This window comes from Ursus americanus, chromosome X, assembly GCF_024610735.1.
Source record: "Ursus americanus isolate L20-20 chromosome X, mUrsAme1.1.p, whole genome shotgun sequence".
NCBI lineage: Eukaryota > Metazoa > Chordata > Mammalia > Carnivora > Ursidae > Ursus > Ursus americanus.
This window is the reverse complement of record NC_142164.1, coordinates 112042492-112051384: the sequence shown is the minus strand read 5'-3', so window position 1 is coordinate 112051384 and position 8893 is coordinate 112042492. Positions and strand designations below refer to the sequence as shown.

At 39.3% G+C, this 8893-nt stretch overlaps 1 non-coding gene across 1 annotated transcript; it reads left to right on the top strand.

Moving 5' to 3' along the window:
• Positions 1-2257: 2257 nt before the first annotated feature.
• Positions 2258-2362, top strand: LOC123787930 (U6 spliceosomal RNA). The gene has a single exon (XR_006778379.2). It is a non-coding gene; the product is annotated as a U6 spliceosomal RNA (small nuclear RNA).
• Positions 2363-8893: the final 6531 nt, after the last annotated feature.

Here is an 8893-nt window from a genome sequence, read left to right as displayed (position 1 = left end):
GGTAAGTTTTTATTTGTATGCTTGAACTTGATAAACAGCCCTCAAGAATGCCATACTAGTTAATTCATTTCATCAGTTAAAAGCTAGGTATCAAAGGGAGAATCCCTGAAGAGAGCTAGGAGTGGATGAGAGAGTAGTACTGCTCTGATTTTTAATGAAAACGGCCAATAGAATGTAAGTTGATTTCACCCATTACTACTCAAAAAAGATAACCCCCAAGGCTTCGAAGTCAAGTTTTAACACATCTTCACACTGTTTGGAAAGACCATTCATTCATTTACGGAGTAAGGAATTTGACTCACACGGATTAGACAGTCACTGTTGGAGAGAGATGAGTGTGCCCACTAGTGCTCAGCTAGAAGCTGTTCCTTTTTGTAAGAAGATGACCCAGGAGGAGACTACACGATGTGCTGGAGAAGATGGTCTTCCCCGCGATGCTGCTCAATGAGGTGCTGCCTGGCCGATGGACTGCTTATCACCTGCCTGTGGTACGCTTGGGCAGACACCGGACTTCTCTAAATGTAATACCTGCTCCACTCTGGAGCTGTCTTTCTGATACTCCAGAAATTTCTACCTGGCCGTCTATTTATTAACACACCAAAACTACAACACCCTGCAAAAATGTACGTTATACACAATGTAATTCAGGGACCTGCTTTAGGAAAATTAATAAGTGTATGCAACCAAGGCTTCCCTGCAATTATCTATTGACATGAGCATCACTGGTAAACACAAGATAGCGAGTATCCCAGATCTCAGTGCACAGTCTGTCAAATGCACCAGGGAACTTGATTAAAAGGAGGCTAAGCCTCATGATATCTGGATAAAGAGCCATTATCTCCTTTGGAAACAGAATATACAAATTCCAAGTCATTACAGCCTAGGTAAGGTAGTTTCCTATTAAAAGATAGGAAGGGGGGGAATTGAAGACTGCAGGGCCAAGAAAGCACTCTCAAAGATTTGTCCTTGACATCTGACCTTCAATTCTTTGCCTGTTTCATAGCTCTCTTCTCAAGACAATTACCCCATTGCCTCCCTTACTTTTTCTCTCATGCGTGAGTGTGATCTAATAGAAGAATTGAAAGCAAGTGCTTTGGTGAGTCACTTTGCGATGTTGGCCATAAATTTCAAGAGATATTTATATTTGCAGGCTGACATTTTTAAGAGATTTATCACCATGAAAGAGAAGAAACACACCTACTACATTTATTGTATGTGTTGCTACAATATGGTGCTCGTGACTTGACGATAATCTACAGTTTATGCTGTAGTGGGATTTATCCAAAATGAAGAGATTTCCCTTTCTTCCACAAAACATGTAACATGCTATTGGCCATATAAGGAGGCAAGTTAAAACTGTGTTACTGAACATTGAGTTTTCAGAATATCTATAGTGTTCACTTAAAAAGTGCACATTCTTCTTTTATTAGTAAATTTTTTGTTTGTATTTGTCATTAATCTTACTGTTACATTTTACTGAGACTTTTGCTTTATAATCAAGTCCTCAGGCTTCAGACCAACTTGATATCGAAGGCTTCTCACATGGTGGCATAAGGGGAAGATGAGTGCAGGGTATGTGCAAACTCTCTGTACTATCTTTGCAACTCTTCTGGAAATCAAAAATTATTTCAAGACAAAATGTGTTCTTTTCTGTTGTTTTGTTTTTAAAGCGTTCTCAGGTGAATTTTTCATTTGCCAGTGTGTTGACATTGGATTGAATTTTCTATCTGAACTTTATTAATTTCTTTTCTTTCTTCTTTTCTGAGACAGCAGGTATGTGCCAAAGATTATGGTCAAATAGGTACACCTTTTATGTCAAAAGTATGTATTCTTGTGAGAGGCTTTTTTTTTCCATTAAGAAGGGGTAAATGGCCATTTCTTTTAACCATCAAGAACATAAGACAATGTATACACCGTAGTAGAAATCCAGCTGCTTCCTGAGGTCGGTGTGCAAACAGTGTTTCTCATCTTCACGTTGAGCAACAAGCTCAAACTTCAGATTACATCATCAGCTATAAATTGTTTTATTAGAATTTCTCTAGTATGGACTTCTTCAAATCCTTTTATTTTTATCAGGACAAAAAATTTTAAGCAGAAGAAGTACTCAAATAATTTAGGCAGAAGTGCAAATTAATTTCAGCATATGCTTTCCAAAATGTTTCCATTTTGTAAATAGAATTACAGAAAGCAAAACTTAGCATAAATGGGTGAATTTATGGTCTTATTGGGCTGATATCTAAAAGCAGATCAATGAGGTGCTTGCTTCAGCAAGACATAAACTAAAATTGGAACAATACAGAAAAGATTAGCATGGTCCCTGTGCAAGGACGACATGCAAGTTTGTGAAGTGTTCCATATTTTTATATCCTTTAAAATTATGTTCAGTTCTTTGCTTTAATAAAGTTACCCTTGCATCAAAAAAAATAAAATAAAATAAAAGCAGATAATGGGGATGCAGATCTTCCTAGACCTCTGATATGCACATTATCAGTTACTACTTGGGAAAAAAAGACTTCTACCAAAAGAGATCTGGAATTGACCTTTCTTTCCTTCTTTTTTTCCTCTGGCACAGTCATCTTGCTAGCCACGGGCACCACACATTCAGGAAAAGGGCCATTTTACTATGGCTGCTGTATGTTATATAATGTGCTTCTAACAAGCACTAACATACAAGGAACCCTCTTTTACAAAGCTATACCTTGCACTGGGAATTGGAAGGCAATTTATTTTCAGAGTCTTTCTTTTTCTCTTTGGCTGGAAGGCTCAACCAACCCTTCCTAGGTAGGCTCCCCTTGGGTAATCTTCCTAGCAACATCTCAGCAAGCAATTTGTTTTTCCTTGGACAAGCTACAATTCATGTTGTTGGGCAGACTGAAGATGTTCTTGTAAGGCCGTCCTTAACCGAGCTCTCTATTCTGGGTGCTCCTTCAGTAGCTCCTACATATGGGGTTACCTCAAGGTTTTTCTTCAACTGGAAATGCTGCCATATTCTAGGTTCATGGGCTTTTTCTACCAACTTTGGACATCTGGAGTGCGCTGGCTATGCCCAGAAAGAGGTAGACGACCTCTTTGAGACCTCTAATCTCTTCTTTCTTGTCCCGATGGGCCAAAATTATTAGTTGCTTAAGGTAGGGTGGACATGTTGAATCTCAAATCTGCCAATGCCACTGGCCAACTTATTGAGTCTTTTGTCATCTATAAAATAAAGGTCGTAATTCTTACCTCTTAGAGATTTTGTGAGAGTTTAACATGATTGATTTCATATCTACATAGATACAGGTGTATAAAACCCTCTTGCAGGTGCTCCATATCTTTGGTTTTCTTACATTTTTATTTAAATTCTAGTTTGTGAACACGCAGTGTGATATTAGTTTCAGATGTACAATTTGCTGATTCAACATGTCCATACAACACATGGTGCTCATCACAAGTGCACTCCTTAGTCCCCATCACCTATTTCACCCATCCCCCCACCCACCTCCCCTCTGGTAACCATCAGTTTGTTCTCTAGAGTTAAGAGTCTGTTTCTTGGTTTGTCTTTCTTTTTTTCCTTTGTCCATTTGTTTTGTTTCTTAAATTCCACATATGAGTGAAGTCATATGGTATGTGTCTTTCTCTGGCTTATTTTGCTTAGCGTAATACTCTCCAGCTCCATCCACATTGCTGCACATGGCAAGATTGCATTCTTTTTTATGGCTGAGGAATATTCCAGTGTGTATATATACCACATGTTTTTTATCCATTCATCAGTGAATATACATGTGGGTTCTTTCCATGATTTGGCTATTGTTGATAATGCTACTATACACATTGGGGTGCATGTATCCCCTCAAATTAGTATTTTTCTATTTTTTTGGTAAATACCTAGTAGTGTAATTACTGGATTGTAGGGTAGTTCTATTTTTAAATTTGGATGAAACTCCATCAGAGTTTTTTCAGAGTGGCTTGCCTTTTTGAAAACAGTCTTGCCTTTTTATGCACTCCTAGAATTGGTAGTGGTGGCTCCTCTCGGTCCCTCTAGAGGGCAGCCCCAAGCAGTATCCTTGGAGCCATCAAGTTCGACCCACTGTGTGGCATATTTCTGCCCAGATGTCTCACTTTTTAGCAGTAAGTGGAAAGTCTTTCAGGGGGCCTAGTGGAGCAAGACCGATACTAGGGGTGATACTAGGAAGTGTTTCTTCAGAGCTGATCCTCTATCTAATGCGTCTTGAAACTTAGTCCTACAGTGACCCAAGAGAGCCCACCAACCAGGCAAGAATAGCTGTTGCTTCCTCTGTAGTGTTGAACTTTGCTACCAGAAGAACTAGGCAAATATTCTTGGGCTGAGAATCACAGAATTCAAACTGAATCACAGATATTCTCTATCCATTTAAGCCTACAGTCCAAACTAAGTGCAATAATGATGCCAGCTTGTTTATGCATAAGCACATTCTCTATTATGGATTGTTTAGTCTGCCATGCTGTTCTATCCAACCCATTATGCTCTTTCTTTCATTGCTCCTTACTTTAATTCTATTGACCTTTGAAACTTTAGCTTAAAATCCATCTGTTCCACCAAACCTCTCTAGATCACTCATCTCAGCCTGGAGTTACATATCTCTTTTCTGAATTGCTGCTGGTAGAGTCCTGCATTAGCACGTGATTATCATCATCTTCTCAAAGAGCCACTTAAAAATTTCATTGTTATTTAATGAGAAATATGCATCAGGTTTATTTTCTCAAAAAAGATGGTGAACCCTTTGAGAGAATACATTATACTTTTTTGGTGTCTGCCATAATGCCTACAACAAATATCTTAGTGGATATGATATTTTCATTTGCATAATGGCTTCTTCAAATACCTGAAAACCATCAACTCTCAAAGATTTCAGCTACTGGAGAAGGTCAGGTGGATATGAGTAATCCAACATTTGAATTATTCAAAAATCATTTATATTGAGTTTTGAAAGATATTAGTGGGAGCTCCATTCTTTCCCTAATAAATGCTTTATTAAAAAAATAATAGTAACATCAACACTCACTAGGCCTTTATGCTTTTCAGAGCTCAGCTTGAACTAATAATGATTTCACCCATGTCTCTCCAAGCAACTATAACTGCAGATGAGAAGATACGGCCCAGTCAAGGACTGGTTGTAAGAAAAGCCTAGAGATTCCAGTTTCCTTGGCACTCCACATGGTACCTACAAGCATATTGGTGTACACCTATCCATTTGTCACATTTCACTTGTGTTTCTCACTGGTAATAGTTGATAAGTGGTTGAAAGCAGCACACAGCCTACATTCACATTCTGGTTCTCCCATTTCCTAGCTGTGTGATCATGGATAACTTGCTTAATGTCTCTGTATTTGAGGATACTCCTGAACAAAATCGGAATAGTAACAGTGCATATTTCATAGGTTTTTTGGTATGGGACTTAAAATGGTTTATGTAAGATGCTTAGCACAATGTCTCAAATGTTAAAGAGAGAATGAGCAAGTGCAAGAATGCAAGATAGAAAGAGAGTCACTAGAAGTTTTATTTTCTTCCTTTATTCTAGAATCCAAAGTGTAAAGAATACCAGAGAGGGAAGAGTAGCTCATGTAAAGATAACCCAAGCCATGTTCTTCTTTGGGAGAGAATGATAGAAAAGAAAAGGAGTTACAAAACCAGTACAAGAGCAATTTGTAAATGGGTACAGAATTTCTAAGGGCAAGCCATTTGGAGGGGGTACATGTAAACAACACGGAGTGCCTCAACCAATAACAAATGTTTGACTTCCAGAAGCTTCCAGAGGGTGGAGTTTGTGCGTATCTCAATTTATAGGCCAACTGATGATATCACTGAATTCCTGGTATGATATTGGGGCTGGCGACCCAAAGAACATTTAAGGGCTCAAGGTTTTGGAGGGGGAGGTGGGACACAGGTGCAAACGTAATTACAGCTTGGAGCAGGAGGAATGTGAATAAAAAAGGGAGCAAGAGTTCAAGCTATCACATAAAAAGGGCCAAATTAGGGCTACAGAAAGAAGATGTCACCAAGGTCATGGAGAGAGAACTGCCTAGAACGGGTGATTTCAGCCAGACATTGAGGGTTGAGTAGGAGATTAATTTAAGCGTGCCACAGGCATGTGTTATGATAAAAAGAACATTCACTCTTGCCTCAAAGAGGCCTGAGATTAGAAGCCAGGTTCCAGTCTTCATGAGCCACATTTACTAAATAATACATACTTTCAAGACTATTGTGGGAAATATTTGTGAAGTATCAAGTACGGTGCCTGGCATATACTTAGTACAGCCTCAAATATAATAGCTGCTATTGGTAACCATAGAGTCTTGGAGTATTTTTTTTTATGATGATGTTGCCTTAAGCACTGGTAAGCGCAGCTGTTTCACATTTCCTCCCTATGAGCCTGAGTAGTGGTGGTAAACATCTGCAGGGGCTTCTGTGCTCACCTCCCGGGAAATACGATACGGAAAGGACAGCCCAGATTCAGAGTATCTAGAAACCCACGACAGAAACAAAGGAACAAGCTCAAGCCAGTCGTGACAGCAAACTTCAAAGACAGTCAAGGTCCTTGGAAAGGGCCAATATATACTGAACAATAAATCTGGAGGCACTTTGCCTTTATCTTTCCTTCCACCTTCTCCTTCAGTCCTTTTCTTCCTTCCTTTTCCTCAAGGTGTTTTGCTCTTCTCATCAATGGACAAAGTCAGCAGTCTGATCAAACTAAACACTAAGAGTTCAGGGCATTATTAAGTCACTCTCCCCACAGACATTGGTGTTTCAAATATTTCAAGGGATGGGAAATGTTTAATTTAAATCATGCATGCCTGAGAGTAGGAGTTTGGGTATTAACAGTCAACAATGCGGTGGAGAGTTGGGGTGGTTATGACCAGAACTACTGAATTCCTTTGGTAAAATTTAAATGGACAAAAAGCATGGCGGAAGGAAACTTTCCTGCTCTCATTTTCTCCAGTAAGTAATAAGAATGATAATCCTTAAATTTTACAGGATGTTGTGAGGATTAGACGAGCACTTCTCAAATTGAATGTGTACACAAACTACTTGGGCATCTTGTTAAAATACAGATTCTGATTCAGGAATTCTGGAATGGGGCCCAAGTTTCTGCATTTCAAACGAGCTCTCAGATGGTGCCAGTGCTGCTGATCCAAGGACCCCATTTTGAGTAGCAAGAGGCTGTTAGATAATGTAATTAATGATAAAGTGGGCTTTCTTCCCAGATAATTGGGTGGGAAGAGATCATGTCTCACCCTGGCTTGCTACCAGTTACAAAAATAAAGTCAAGTTGAGGCTGGAGAAATGTAGAGAAGAAAAAATTGCTGTCAGCGTTTGGGGAGGGAGCTACTGCTTAATCCGAAAGTCTCAGAACAGTATCTTTTCATCTTGGAAGGAGCTGCTCCACAATGGCCTGACCAGGGTGGCTTGAGGGGAGGCCAATGGCGTTGTGAGTTTTCCTCATCTAAGCACCAAGTGATGGCTGCCTGTGTTTCCTAATGAGGGCTGTCTAGTTCCAGCGCGGCCTTTACTTGCTGTTCATTTGCTCCCTTTTCACTTGGTTGTAAATAGGATTGTTGTTTATTTTAAGGAGAATAATCTCTTCGTTTTGGTGTTCTCACATGTCATTTTCTTTCTACAAATGTGGGTGAGCCGGCGTTCTAAAAGTTTGCTTCATAAATAATCTCCTCTCAGAATGTTTCCGGCCCTACGCTTCATCCTTTCTCTCTCGCCTTCCTGGTCTCGTTCGCCTTGCTAATGACAGTAAACTTTACATTCCTGAAGCACTTAGTCCAGTATCAATGCAGCCACATCATTAACATTGTCTCATTTACAGACTCAATTATCCTATAGTTGAAAAACACGGTGTTTCTATACATGGGATTAAAACTGTCCTCTTGACCTAGAGTTAGTTCATTTTAATCAGCCGGGAAAGTGTAACCATGCCATCCAGGGCAATAGGACCTCCCGAGCCTACGCACGCATTGTTGATAAACACTTGTAAAGCGCAATGTCAGGTGCTAGTCATGCACAAGACATTACAGGGAAGATAATGAGAGCAATCGGAAAGGAAAGCCAAACTCTCCTCTAGCAGGATGGAGAAGACAACGTAAAGGAAGTAAAGGGGAGGGAGGTAGGAGAAGTTGGCTCAGTGTTTGTTTGCCTAGGCGGGCAGACAAATGGGTGTCTCATGTGCAAAGTGAAGATAGGTTTAGTGAGTCTGTAAAATGAATTAAAAATTGTGTTAAAAAAGCTTTTTGTAATTTAAAAAGTTAATCCTTGACACCATGTTTAAAAAATTAAGGGGTATTTTAAAAACACATTTATTGAGGTAAAGTTGACATATAATAAATACCATGTGTTTAAGAAGTACAGTTTAAGTTTTGACATATGTATGCCCCAGTGAAACCATTACCACCATCGAAATGATGAACATACCTATCACATCTGTATCCTTGTGGCCCTTCGTAATCCCTCTTCCTGCCCTTCCCATCACATCCCCCATCCCCAGGAAATAACTGATTTGCTTTCTGTCACTATAGTTTGCATTTTATCGAATTTTATATCAATAGTGTCCAAAGGTACTTTGGACTTTTTTTGATTAACTTGTCTCACTCTGCATAATTATTTTGTGATTCATCCATGTTGTGTGTTCATTCTTTTTATGCTGAATAATATTCCATTATACGGGTATATCGTAGTTTGTTTATACATTAACCTGTTGGTAGATATTTGGGTTGATTCCAATTTTGGGCTATTTACAAATAAAGCTTTTTTTATTTTTTAAAAGATTTTTATTTATTTATTTGACAGAGATAGAGACAGCCAGCGAGAGAGGGAACACAAGTAGCGGGAGTGGGAGAGGAAGAGGCAGGCTTCCAGCGGAGGAGCCTGATG